The 15,000-nt window shown below is 48.0% G+C and overlaps 1 protein-coding gene across 1 annotated transcript in view; it reads right to left on the minus strand.

Annotated features, from left to right (window-relative positions):
• Nucleotides 1–15,000, minus strand: part of LOC125948119 (nephrin) — an 88,343-nt gene that overhangs the window by 41,012 nt on the left and 32,331 nt on the right. The gene's annotated exons all lie outside the window — the stretch shown is intronic.

The following is a 15,000-nucleotide window of genomic DNA, read 5'->3' on the forward strand; positions in this document are numbered from 1 at the left end:
CCTGACGAGGGAACGATGAGCGCTGTCAATTCTTGCGGTCTACCAACGTCTCTATAGCGCGGTCATAAGCCAGCTCGTCAGATTTGTAATCCCTGACAAATCCAGGTTAGAGGAGAAAAGTCGTCAGAACGCAACCGGCAGTCACCGGCAGAGACTTTTGCGGCCGCTACCGTCGGGATAGTGTGTGTTGTATCACTTTCCATTTCCGAGCATCAATCTTCTCGTGCGCTTCGTGACATTTGCCCGACTGAACCAATCCCGCTCTCTCGCTGTCTCTCTGTCTCTGCTGTGTGCGTGTGAAGAGGGCCCCCAGAGCAGTCGTTGAGCCGCTGACACAGTTTTGTTCCTCGTGCAAGAGGCCCAACCATCTTTTCCAACTTCCTACCGACTGTATGACAAGCGAGCAAGTCCGGATGAAGCAAGGGGCGGACGTGCGTGCGGGGGCATCTTAAGATGTTTCATTTTCCTTTTGGCGTGCTCAAGAACGTAAACCCCGACCACGGACCCGGTTTTCTGGCTGGCTTTCTTCATGATCCATGTAAATGCCTAGCAACGCGCCCCCAGAGGCGGGAACGGGTGCGGTGTTATGCTGGTGTGTATCTTTGCAAAACCGACGTGAGCGAAAGAGCGAGAGACCGATGGCTGACAATATGCTTCTTTACATCACTCGAAAGACTGAGAAGCCCAGGAGTACCAGCTGGCACGTTGGTGTTGCTTATGTAGCGAATGGCAGATTTATCCGGGCTGTCGGTAACAGAGGAGCACCATCAGCACCAGCAACTGCTGCTCCTATGCTGCTGGTATGCACTAAATACCTCTTATATCACCCTCGCTGCCGGACCCTAGACCCTGGAGCATCGTGATCCGTTGAAAACCCGGCCAGCAATTTGCCGCTTATCATTAGAGAGTAACGAGTGCTTCGTTCTCGCTTTCGTTCACGTGACGCAATGGTGGCCGCCAAGGGTAGCCATATGCCATTTTTGGCATAGCTTTGGATGCCTTGGTGAAGCATCTTTATGCAGCTTTATTTTATGTGTTTGCAGGCACTCATCGGCTGGCGGTTCCGGGCCCACCGTTGGCAAAGGAGGCCACATTCGGTAATACACTTTTAATCTTCCTAAGATGTCGTTCAATCTCGACGTGCCAAAGAGGATTTCGTCTGGTGACTAATTGTCGGTGTTGGGCAGCGATTCTTCGATGCAGGGCTTCCTGTATAAGATGTTTTCATTTACCTACACCATCTCTTTTTGATCTTAGCTGTAATGCTTCACATTGAAATACATTTTTCTTGAGTTGTTCTACATTTTTTAAACTTTAAATTATAAATGTCAAATATGGTAATGGTACGAAACTGATTGTTGTATTAGTTTTGTATTGATCGTAAAATAATCCAGTCCCGTCTACATTTCATAAAGTATTACAATTTTCGACACTGCATCGAATGGAAGTTTTCAAAGACAATCGAGAGCGACATCATACAAAAGCGCCAGTCATCGAGTATTGCCATCGTACAGTTTCTCGAAATAAACGGAAACAGACAGGAAGGAAACGGACCTGTTCCACTACACTAAACTCAATCAAACGTAGCATCTACTGTGACAGCAGCACGAACCGTCTGCCATCGTCTTGCCATTGGGCGTGGTACGATGTCCTCCGCTCCGAGTGATACCATTACACTGCTTGTCAGCAATTTGTCGGCAATGGAGCAACGTTCTTACACGCCTCCGAGTGTCGAAAGATCGCATCCGGTAACGTCAATGTTTCAAATATTGTTACCGTCAAGGCTCATGGTCGTCCATGTTTTCCACTTCAGCAAAACAATGTTACAGCCTCTCTCATCGTGCTAGAGTTTCCCATTTTCAACAGTGTGTCGGGGCTTCAGAATGCCCTGTCTGTATAAAAACTTTTTCTTCAAAATTCCACCCGGCTCACTCTCTTGCTGGCGGCGGATCAGCCGGTGTATCTGCATCAAACAACTTGGTGCCCCGAGTGCCCGAGTATTCACAGCTGGCACTCATTGGGACCAGTTAATGTACAGCGACCTTAAGGCGCACCACCATGCCCTTATGCAAACTTTATCCAAATGGTTCTCGTCTGCAGGGCGGCAGCACCTCGCCGAGGTGTTTCTCTTATTTGTGTTCTCCTGCCAGCTCCTTGCTCGCCACCGGAGGTCCATACAGGTCGACCCGAACTCCAGCGCGGTTTGTCTATTTGTGCGCCGAGGGAATACGTCGCTGGAGTATAAACAAAAATCGATACCGGGCGGATGGGTGGGTTGTCTGGCTCGGTCGACCAGCCGGCCGGCCGGCCGGCCTGCTTTCGATGGAGTGTGAGTCCCACTGCGGGGCGCTTCGCGTCAGGAGACGCGTGTGGTTTGCGTCGTCGTAACTTCTGCTTCTGGTGCGACGACGTGTGTGCGTCATTGACGTGACCATGCGCCCCCTCGGCGCGCTTCTCTCGCTCTTTCAACGAAGGTGTTGAAAGAAGGGCCAGGAGGAGGGGACAGAAGTCCTCTCGGAGTCCGCCTGCGGTGGTCGGCCGCATCGCACCGCATCCCGCAAGGTGTTTTTGTTCTCTCCAAGGAGGCGAGAGAGATAAATTACATCATATTTCAACGCCTTTTTCCCTTGGATTCGGTGAGGCAGCGAAACGAGGAGCAGCACGAAGAACTCAAATATCGAAGATTTCCCCCGGGAAATGAGTTTGGTTTTTTTGTTTTCGTTTGGCTTGAGATGGAGGAGAATGGTTGGTCGGAAAGAATAGGTCGGAAACGAATGAATGGAAATGGTGCTTACTGGTGTCCGTGTGTGTGTGTGTTTATGTGTGTGTGCCTGTATGTTTGTCTACTAGTGGCAAACAAATGAACTGCGCCGCATGTGTGGAGAACGGCAAAAGGAAGTTTACCTCTGGGGAGGAAAAATGTGGTTTCCGATTCGGACTCCGCTCCCTCAAGGGATCGTTCACCAACCACCTATTGTGTGTGGCTCACCTTACGCCCACCATCCCTCACCTTTTGCCCCAGAGGATGTGCCGACCTGACCAACCAACCAACCGACCGGGAGAAGTTTGAGCTCAAGTTCGAGGTGAAGAATTTCACGGTTAATTGAAATGTTCGCTCTTTTCTGTTTCGCTGTTTCCTTTCTGCAGCTTTTTTGCTGGACGCGATGCGATGTGGACTTTTTTAATCATTTCACCTAACGTCTGAGGTCTGAGTTCGTTTGTGCACAGTTTTCTGCGTCAAGTACCAAAAAGGCACCCAGGAGCAGCAGCACAGGTTTCACGCTCGAGTGACCGGGCATTGTTGGGCGAAGATTTATTGGTTCATCATGGCCGCTGATGGGAAAGTTTGACAAACAGCTTCTTATTGCCTCGCGGCGCGGCCATTGGTGTATGCAAAACGGTAAACTTCTTTTCACCAACACTACATAGCGGCAGGTTGGATCGTGGATTTGTTCGAAATTAATCAATTAATCACTTTCACAGCCGGTCAGGTCAGTCAAACCACCCACCGCGGCACAATATGGCGACCTATCGGCGAGGTATGGTTTTTTTTTTGCAATTTTCATGTCGCTGAACGCCACTTTCGGCGCCGGAGCATACTGGGATTTTGGGGGTACCGCGCACCGCGACAAGTCGTTCATCGTGATTGATTCGCTTCCGTAACGGTTTGCAAATGTTGATTGATGGAAGACCATTAGCTGCGGTGGCGAACTCATCATTTGCCCTGTGGTTGTTGGTCCAATAGTTTGCAAAAAGTTAGAATTCGCGTTAGATTCTTTACTGACGCAATGAAGAATGTTTCGAATCATATTATTTCTTACAATCAAACACCCAATAAGGAAGGAAGAGGTTTGAAACTCTAGCTGCGTTTGACATCTCTTTACTCCAATCAATTGTCAAAAATAGCTTTTTCTACTTTTTAAAGCGATACTCCGCGATAATTCCAATTGTGGAACCATCTCTACTTCAACGATTTATGCTGAGTGATGATACGAATCCCTCAGGGAGCGCCATAAATAACGGGTTATTCATCCTTAAATTGGCCAGCAACACTCGGAAGGTCGTGTCGTTGTTTATCGGTCGGTTCGTGATCCGTTCCGGGGTTTATCGCGATTAATTACTCTAATTTCGTGTTTTTCATCGAAAGCAAGACTATGCAGACATACGATTGGACCTCTCGGATGCCTCAGTATTAGTTACCGGGCATCGAACGACCGTTTTGCTGCATAATTAATTAGGACAGTGCCGTCAATAAAACCCACGACCGCCTCGTCGCAGCACGATAGGTCATTTAATTAACGAAAGTATGATTGTCGATGCTCTCCAATTATCAGAAGTGGTCACTTACACACACACACACACACGCGCGCGCGCACACTTGGCACGGCACGTGGCCGCTTTGAAGTGGCCATTTGGAATAGGAATTAAGTGGTGCACCAATCGCGTTGAAGGAGTGAAATGGTTTTGAAACAAAGCGAAAAATAATGGGCGCCATCGATCGAACAATATTGTTCGGTCGGCCATTGTTGGTGATGGCACGTGTGAAGAAGGTTGTTATGTTGGCACCCCAAAAGCCGATGGCGATGTGCGTTCAATGGTCATCATTGGTAATCCGCACTTCAATCGCACCGATAGCTCACTCAGCCAGCAGTTCGAGTGGTCTCTTCAACTCAACACTCTCGTTTAATTTGAAGCGCAAATACGTTGAGTATGTGTTAAAGTTGTTCAATTTGCTGGGTCAAAAACGTCACTGTGCTGGATGCTTGCATATGACAGTACAGGTCACAAGGTGCTGTTCCAGAAGTAAAATTTCTGGGGAAATAAAAATAGAACCAACGCCTTTACGTTGCAGCCTCCTCGAATCGCTTAAATGGCTGATATTTAGCACATCAACTCAGGGATCGAGCATTCCAATACACGCCGTTCACCGTGCACAAAGCATTTCCGGCTAGAAGATGGCTTCACAATGTGATTCCAAGCCCAACGAGCATTGTACAACGAGGCAACAGCAGACCATTGAATACCGTCCCCCGGGGGTTGCAGTGCAGTGCATGGCCGATACATAACCTGACTACATAACCGAAAGACCGCATAACACAATTTGGCCACACCTTGGCTCCCCCCGGGGTGCACCACAGACACACCAGACGTCGTACATACAATCAACAGATGTGCTCCGCCGGAGGGTTGGGTCCTCAAAGCGCTCTCGGAGCACGAAGTATTTATTTATTTATGCTATTGATTTATTATTGGATCCGCTCGGCTGACCTACATTCATTGCGGATTTTGCGGAGAATACACATGTGTTCTCATCGGACGCGTCGAACGCGTCGTGTCTCTGTCGAACGCTCAGGTGGATCGCCGATCTGACGTGAACTCCCTCCTCTGGCAGAAAATCCACACCGCTGCCTGCTTCCTCTAGGCGGACGAGGCCATTATTGTTACACCCTTCCCGCTCATCATTTGAATAGCTAGTTGGTGCAGAGCAGAGCATTCACCATCGCAGAATAGCACGAACGTGCTCGAAATAGGTGTTTCATTTGTATGAATTTTTAAATTGAATTTCTTGACATAATGTGCGCATCGCCGGGGTGCACCCGACGATCCTACGATTTGGTACGGTGTTGGTATACTCGTACACCTGCACCACATCGTTTTGCCCCATTTTCCGCGCCGTTCTGAAAACGTTACTTCCCTGGATTCGATTGACGTGAGAGCACTATCTCATAAGTGTCTAACGGGGTGGGCAAATTGAATAAATGTTTTATTAATACATTCGCGAACGAGAACCACTTTTCGGAAGCAGAGGGGGTACACAGATAGACAGCCCTTTTTGCTGGGCGTATGTTTCGAGAGCGGTGCAGCTTGAGCTAACGAGTTGCATGGAAAAGATAAAGGGATTGCGAGGTATATTTAAATTTATTTTTACGGAAACACGACCCAAACAGGATGGGCCTAAAAAAGTTACTAACCAACGGGTCTGAGTCCGGGAATATCCTCCAGATTAAATCAAGCTATTTGCTGTTGTTTGTTGTTGTACCCATCTGTAGGACAAACACGACAGGGCTATTAAATTACCTTAGCTCACTTTTTGGTTTGTTTCTGATTTGCCGATTTGCAAACCTTATTTGTAATAGGCATCTAAACTCCGTCCCCATTTCGAGTTCATTGTTTTTTTGTTTGCACCACCGTTCGTTTGCTGCCCTTTTTTGTTCTCGTTGTGATCAGCCTTTACCTCCCGAACCGAGCGACGATACAGCAATGGTAATCCATCAGATTATTTACTATTCATTTTGCATCATCCAACACTCGCTTGATATCCCCCCTCTGATCCTTGATCGCCTCTTTGTTGTTTCTGCGATCCTGTGCCGTTTTTATTTCCTTCCGGAATTCAATTTTCCGATTCCAATCTTGCGTCTCTGTTGCTGTTTTTCTCCCCGGTTTCCCCCATTTCAAATGCCCCATTGCCTGATGCCACTTTATCTGCTTATGAAAAACGGATCGTCGTCCATTCTTTTCTCGGTGTTGCTTGCTCCTTGCCAGCTAGCCAGCGCATAAACAAGGATGCGAAAGGAAGCTAGAGACGCAGAAGCAAGGAGTAGCAAAAACAGCGCAAATCCATGTCTGATGACCCCGAGTGGGCCCGATAATCTGGTGTCCTGGCCGAGGCCGAATTTAAATGAAGAACGAAGATCGGACAACCGATTAGCGGTGAGTGGCTTTTCCTAGTCACAAAAGCGCCAAGATACGATCGGACCGAAAGGTGAGCACGGGTAGCCACTCCTGACAAACTGTGTAACGACCACGACCGGACCGAGGAAGTTCTACTCGTGGCTCTTTTCAGCCAGTTGCGTGACGTAATGAGAGCTTCAGCTTCACGCACGGAACCAACGGAATTGAAGGACGAAAAGTTGGTTCGGTAACGATGTTTTAACGTTTTGCACAGTCATAGTTCTACGCTAGGTACGCCATTAATATTCATAAAACCGAGAAAGAAGCTCAAATCCGAAATCAAGAACTCGGTAAGCACGGTAAGAACTACACACACACACACACACACACACACACACACACACACACACACACACACACACACACACACATACACAATAGGTAGCAACCGCAACATGAGAATCGTGGAATAATCAATGAATATTTTGGCCAACTTCTAAGCGAGGGCAGAAGAATCTATTTCGGTGCGATTACCATGCCCCCGTATCTACTCTCCCCGGATGTCCGAGGCCATGGGGCTGGGTATTGATTTTAGTAAACCTTCTTCTCCTTTCGTATACGCGCCCGGTTATAGCGTCGTCTTCAGCCGAGTGGCCCCGTGAAGTGGAAGCATGCAGAGGCACACCGGCACGAGATTCGGATTATTTTCTTCTGCCAACCCAAACGTACCTATCGGTAACTCATATCGATTCGGATTTCGGCGTCAGCCAAAAGACCCCCCCAAAACCACCGGGCGGCCCCGAAAAAAGGATTCCAGGTTCACTTGCTTTCTCCTTTTTCTAGCTCGCTGCTCAGTTTGTTCTCCTTTGCGGGGGGAGATGGTAGAGGGAAACGATGATATGTGTGGGATTGCCAAGAGAGGTGAAAAGAGAATGAAGGAGGTTGCAACCTTTTTTTTTTCGCAAAAAGTTCGATTACCTTTTCCCCGTGGAAGGATTGTTTTTTGTTCTTCTTTCGGTAAAGGTAGATCGTTGCTAGTGATGGAGCGAGTAAGACACACACCAAAACCACACACACACATACACACACACACACTTAGATACATTGTGGGGATTGTCGTGATCAGACAATGGCGTCATTGTCCGTAGCGTAATGTATCGATGAGCGGCGAGGTATCGAATGTTTTCCTATGCTAATGCTGGCAAAACATATGGAAAGTTGGCACAATATAACGTTCATCGCTGGAGGCGACTATCCCCTACTTTTTACGAGCCGCACGGGCGTGACTCGTGCATGGTTTCGAGTTTCTCCGGATCCCTACGCCTAGGCAGGAGTTTAAAGCTTATTCACCGTCTATTGGCGCGTACAATAAATTGATCAAAGGATTCTACGGCCCAAAGAGCTTTACGCTGGGTTTCCGATGTAAGACAAACGTTGTGTTGAACACGCACGTGAGTGTGTTAGGGATGTGTGGAAATCGCTCGTGAGCCACAACGAGCCCGAGCCATGTCACCAATTCGAGGAAAGAAGCAATAAACTTCGCCAAAAACCGTTAATAAACAAACGCTCCATTCGCGCGGCTCAAAGACAGACACACACACACACACACACGAGCCACAAGATTGATGGAGGGAACCTCCCTCGCCCTTCGCCTCCTTCTCGCTTCATCATCGCTCCTCCCCACCACCCCACTTTTCGTTTGACAGATCGCAAATGGAGCATGTTTCATTTGGCGCTCGAAGATTAATAATATTCGCGAGCCCGGGGAAAAAGGGCTCTGATGTGGTAGGCCCGGGGGCTCAGACCGTTCCTGGCTGCTGCAGGACGAAATGTCAAATATTGAATGCACCCTTCGCCACCCTCACCATCATCCGCGCTCATTCTCTACGGAACAGAGGCCAACGGAAATGGATATTCATCCGAATAATATGACAAATTGCTCGCTGGAGCAGGACGCTGTTTGCTGGAGAGAGAGAGCATAGTGTGTGTGTGTGTGTGTGTGTATGTGCGTGTGTAAGCATATTGTGAGCATGATTTTCATTTCCAAGAGGGCTTTCGCGCCCGACTGGGTTCATTTGTGTGTGTGTGTATTTGAGGGCGTAGGAGCGCTGCTTAGTCTGGTGAAATATTGCCCTCCATTGAATCGGAACCATTCGCCTTCAAAACCATGGCCACCATCCTGACGTTAGAGCACCCCGCCATGTTGGGAGGCCTGTTTTATGCGCCAAGGCACACCAGGCAACCCAAAAAAAGAAAGCAAAGGGTAAAAGGATACGCGAATGTGAACCGGATACCAGCGAGTCCGGAGCAAGATCCGTCAAGAAAGTAGAACCCATCTCTTTCTTGAGGTGCTTCTCCGGTGTGAGGGCCCCGGAGGCGGGGTTGGCTACCAAAGGGGGTGGGCTTTCACCGATGCCCTTCAAGCTTCAATGATGCGAACGCCGAGTAAGCGGAAACCTGCGCCGAAACGCACCTCTTATCTTCCTCTTCTTCTTCTGCTCGGGGAACCGGAACGAACTGACGGTGATCAGGGCTGTGGGATCAAGGTGCGGCCCAGTTACCGACTCTCGAGCCTTGCGGACTTGACGGGAGTGATCGAGAGTCCCGTCACTGCCTCATACCTGTGTGTTACACACCCACACAGACGTACACATCCTTCCAGAACAAACAGACAACAGCGGGATGGAAAGTTGGGAAAAAGAAGAACTTCCGGAAAGGCAAACATTGGCCATCCTTTCGCCCATTCCCTATCCGGCGTATTGTGAGCGAATTTAACGCACTTTCTTGCCTCTTTTCTGGGGAATTTTTCCATCCCCAGCACCAACACACAGTTTACAATTCCATTGTTACAGCCGCAAAAACCCGTTCTTGACGTAGCGGCGTACGACGCACTGGATCCCTGAATAGAATCGCTAGAAAGCGCCCAAAAAAAAGGGAAACTTTACCTTCTACCCCATTCAGGTGCGTCACAATGCGGGTGGCCAGCCACCGGAGGGAGCCTCTTCCCCGTTTTGGCAGTTCCTGAAATGGTTTGAAAAGTGCCGGAAAAAGCAATAAATTTTCCTAACCACATTTCTACCATTTCTGGAGCTGGATTCCCCGAGCTGAATGCGAGCAGCGGTGTGTGCGTTCGTGCGCGTACCAGTGAGTGCGAAAGTGCCAGACCGCATACCTGGCTTGCTTGCTGCAAGCTTACTCCTGTGGAGCAGGAGCAGGAGCAGCATCGTTTTGCAATGATGAAAAAAGAGGAAAGAAAAACATAAACTATACGCCGTTGTTACTTGTTTCCCTTCTTCCCGTGCAATGAATGAGGAAAATGAAAATTCTTCTGAGTGATTGAAATCATCCTTCCGCTGCCAACAGCGAAGGGCGCAGCATCTTCAAAGTGACAAGATAAAGTGTCCGTGCAATGAAAGACGCGTCGAGTGCGAACGAAAGCAGACAGCGCTTCTTGCTTGATGTTTCATGTTCCACCGGCAACATTTGTACCGCCTTCCCTCTCGGGGAGTGAGCGATGAGACAAGGAGAAATGCGTCTTTTAGCCTCACTCAAGGTCCCAGTGGAGACTGTCGGAGGTTGTGGTACGGTAGACTCGTGTAACCACAAAATAACATCCGCGCGCGTGAGCAATGGAGTGCTCCTCTACGGGGAGAGCTTTCTCGGTGGCGATGAAAATGGGTTTTCCCTTTCCAGGACAACGCTACAGCTATCCTGGGGTTGTTGTTGCTGTGAAGGTTGTTTCCGGTTCGAGGGGGAGGGAGAAAAAACACATTTATGTTGCTACAAGTAGTGCGCACGATGGAGAGAATGGTTTACACAATAGAAGTTGCACCATTTCGCCAACATAAATTGACTACATAAACGTGCCATTGTCTAGCATTGAAATGTCAATGGCGGGCAGGCATGTTAGCAACATTTTGAACGGTTTTATCCAAACCAGTAGCATTGAACGAGAAGCTGTATTTCTGTTCAAGCGTAATCGATATACACAAACACCCAAACATACACCAACACCACCTCGTAATGGGAAAGTGTTTTAGGAATTTCAATTTACTAAACACACACCGCAGAGTTGCTGCCCATGGTTTTGTATTAAAAATGCATCCAAACTGCCCACTGCGCCTACTGACCGACCGTAACGCCTCTCGCCGGTCATACCAGCCTTCAGCCACGGGACGACAAGACAAATAGAACCCCCCTCCACCCCACACGACCGCAATGCACATTGCTGCTTGACAACATAATTTTAAATTAATTTTACCAACCAACCTTGGAAGGTTTGCAAGGGCATGAAAATGTGGAAAGGTGGTTCGGGCATGTATTTCAATTAAAAACAAAAGTTTCTTTTCTCCTTCCCCTATTCTGGGCTTTTTTGACGACGACGACGACGCCCCTCTCTCTCTCTGCCCCTCGGTTTTTGAGGATCGTTGGGGTAGCCGAACATTCCATCGGTGTGGTTTATTAATATGTAATAAACCATCTTCGCAGAGGGTCCCGTGGCGAGGCGTTTGGTTGGCATTCACAGTGGTGCTTTGTGGTTTTGCTTCTTTTGCTTTTAATCCTTGCCACCGGTATGCTGCCAACGGTTGGGCTAGGTCTTGTAATACCCTTCTACGATCCGAGAATCACTTCATTCTTTTTAATAACATCTCATCCCACGATGTTTTTCGGGTTCAATATTGACCACAACATAACCCTTGACAAAAGATTTAATGAAGATGGTAAACGAATGACGATTAGTTTTACAAAAACGTCAAACTTTTGGTCTTAATTGTAAATTACAATTTAATCGGAATTGATTGACAGTTTCTTTTTTTTAACAACTAACAGTAGTAGCATATTCTGTTTTTATCAACTTTATAGACGAGCAAGCGTCAAGAGTCATATAGAGGAATATACAGGGTGTGACATCTAGGTAGGACCTATTTAAATGTTGAATAACTCCGCCAGTTTTCAGCCAATTTAGGAACATCAACCAAATTTATTTAGGTTATACCATTTATTGAAAATTGCCATTTATTACTATTTATTAAAAATTCACATAGATTATATTCTCTATATATTAATGAAATGACCACCACGATTCGACACACAAATAGCCGCCCTGTTTTGATTGGTAGTTTCGGGAGTTTTTCGAGAGTTCTACCAGCAATTCCCGCTCTGATGTTTGCCTTCAGTTCCTTAATAGTCTTTGGTTTGTTAGCGTATACCTTGCTCTTCAAATAGCCTCACAGGAGAAGGCCACACATGAGCAAGCATAGTTTTCATTAGTTGAACGATTATTTTGAATGGACTGCGCTACAATTTCAGTCCTCTTTTTTATGTAAATCGTTTCGTGACATAAAATGACATAGACTGACGCTTTAGAAACGGGCTTGCTTGTCCAAATTGGCTAAAAAATGACGAAGTTATTCAACATTCAAATAGGTCCTGTCCAGAAGGCGCACTTTATTAATTCCATTTTTTAATTTAATGCATGCAGCAATTTTCTCATACAGATCTCGCGTACACAACAAAACAGAGGGACGTTTGAAAGTTTAGAGGAACAACCTATGGTGGCTCCTGGATGCCCCAACTGCGAATGTTAAAAAAATGTTGCAAATTCTCATGCTGACCACCACAATCCCTTTTAACTCTCCCAGGAGTTTTCTCGGTAACACATGCAACAAATGTAGTTCCCCAACGCCCTTAATCACGTCGGGGAAAACCATTCGCGCCACATAACGCCAAGCGTACACTCCAGCCAACTGTTCCTCCGTTGGTTTGCGTTCATTTTTGGCAAATGCATTGGCCTCCAATCGTCCATCGGAATGAATTGCCTCGGGTGCGCCGGTCAGTTGCAAGCCAAACCGCAATGCAGCAGCACCAGCAGCGGCAGCGGCAGCCTCAACTACGTAATGTGCGATTGTTGGCAGGATGGTCGGACTCTCCCACATTCCCATCACGGTCGCCCTCATCTCGGTAGTGGTTCGGTGCAAAATAGCAACCAAAGCAAATGGTCTCGCGTCCGTCCAACGCAGCAGCGACCGTCCGAAAATGGACGGTCAAATATGATGCACGATTGTATAGCAGCAGCAGTACGCCACATTTCTTGACATCACCATCATCATCATCATCAGCAGTAGCAGCAGCTTCGAGCGCGAAACGTCGAGAACGTAATTACCTCCGCTGTTTTATTTATGCTGATGTTTAACTGATGTTTACATGCAGCTGCCGGGCGGTGAAATTGAGTTACCAACGCAGCACCACAGTGCCAGTTGTCGGATCTGCAATTGGGAAAATGCAAAAGCGAACGGGACCACGAGTCCGAAGCGTTCATATGCCAGCGAACGCTGTAGTAGCGAAGCATCGCAGGGGTCCTTCTCGTGATTCTGGCAAGCCATTTACTCCATCATAAGCGCAGCAGAGTGTAGCTTGTAGTACCGAGTGCCCTTTTCTGTTTGCATTGCTCTACAATAGGCCGATATGCTGTCGTTCTGGCAGCTTGTTTCATCCAATTCTTGCCCAGTTGTTGTCGAACAAAAATGTTGATTTTCTGGAAACAAAAAACAACCGAAAACGGGTAAGGGGGTCTGTAGCCAACCCCCGATGGAGCACACAAGCACAACACACGGCCAGCGATCATCGCGATTGGAGAAGGAAAATACCACAAGGGGGGAAAGTTTTCCATTTTTCCACATACTTTTGCTGCCATAAAGCATCTTGCCGAGGGTATGTGAAAGAGGTGGAAAAAAGCAGTTTAGAGGGGGGGGGGGGTGAAAAGCGCCAAGAAAAACGAAAGAACACCAAACGATCCTTCGGTTTTAATATTTGATTCCGTCCCCTTCCTTTCCGACCCACCCATCAACTGGTAAATGTTTTAACAGCACCGAGCCGGGTCGAGGAGGGTAGGGGCAGGACGCAAAGCAATTAGCATATCTTTTGTTGCATAATTAAGGGAGAAAGAACGCGCTGCGCAGCTTGTGTTTGAAAAAGAGGTAAACGCCTTCGGCGGGAGCATAAAACATTCTAAAAAAAAATGGAAACACTCGGTGCTGGAGCTCCGTGGGGGGTGTGTTCCTGGGGAGGGAATTCTTACAACTGCCCCGGAGAGTCCTTTTTTTCTTGTGGAAAACGATTGAAAAGTGAGAAAGTGAATGTTGATGTTGGCGGTGGCGCTGGGACTGGGACTGGAACTGGGAGATTTCAGAGAAGGATAACGAAGTAAGAGTTGGCCATTGTTGGTCTTCTGGAAAATTGCTTTTCACTGAACGCTCCCTTTGTTCTGGTTTGGTTCATTCTTTCATTTTGCCGCGGGTCCTTTACTGATGCAAGGATGCATATGGAAGGGTATGGCACGTATGGTCTTAAGCATATGTGTGTGTGTGTGAGTGTGTGCGTGTGTTTCATAATTGCCAAATACTGTTTCATCCCCGAGCAGGGCGGCCCCACTTGGTTCATTGCCTCGCATTCCAAATGCCACCCTTGGAACGTTCTTTCTTTCTTTGGCCGGAAATTCCGGGAAATTACAGGCCGACACACCAGGTCAGGCCAGGACTTGAGCGTGCATTGCTCCGGATCCCGGCCGCTCGACTCGTTCCGCCCCGACCCGCCCGTCGTCATTACAACTCTTTCGCGTCGTTTACCTAGAACCCTGGGGCGGGTGGACCGGTGGACCACTTGGATGTTGAGATGAATTGTTAATTCGGGGAATTGCTCAACGGAACGCAACAATGCGGAATGGTTGAGCCGGTCTGATCCCAGGCTAAGGGTTCCAGGTACAAATCTTATTGCATTTCATTGGGCCGTTCGCTACGAAGAACCGGTAGCCCGGGTCCGTTTTGCAATAAAACCGGGAATTAATTTAGGTTCACGAGGCAACCTCACGAGCAGCGCACACAAAAGCCAGGAAACGGTGCGGTCAGGAATGCGCAGAAAGGTGGCGTGGCCGTGGCGTGGCCGTGGAATTCTTTTAATTTTTAAACATCAAAATCAACCTTTGGTCCCTGCGTAAAAAGCATATTTTTTTACTCCGTCAACTCATTCAATTTAGTAGCGGCAAAAGAAGCTTGCCAGAGGAGGAGCAACAACATGGCAAAGGGAATGTAGCGGATGTCAGTGTCAAAGAAGGGCGCCATTGTTAACCCTTTCCGTTGGGCTGGCTAATGTTTCATCTGACGGCACCAACGGAAGCTAACCGGAGACGAGGGCTTTACCGGACCGTTGCGAGTTGCCAGGACATGAAACGGGACCCACGCCACGCACCTGATACGCGGTAACGTGATGTCAGGATCGCCGGCCCGGCACGCTGACCGTAGCGCTAACGTGAGACAGCGAAACGCGCAAAAG

The sequence above is a fragment of the Anopheles darlingi genome, chromosome 2, assembly GCF_943734745.1.
Source record: "Anopheles darlingi chromosome 2, idAnoDarlMG_H_01, whole genome shotgun sequence".
Classification (NCBI taxonomy): Eukaryota; Metazoa; Arthropoda; class Insecta; order Diptera; family Culicidae; genus Anopheles; species Anopheles darlingi.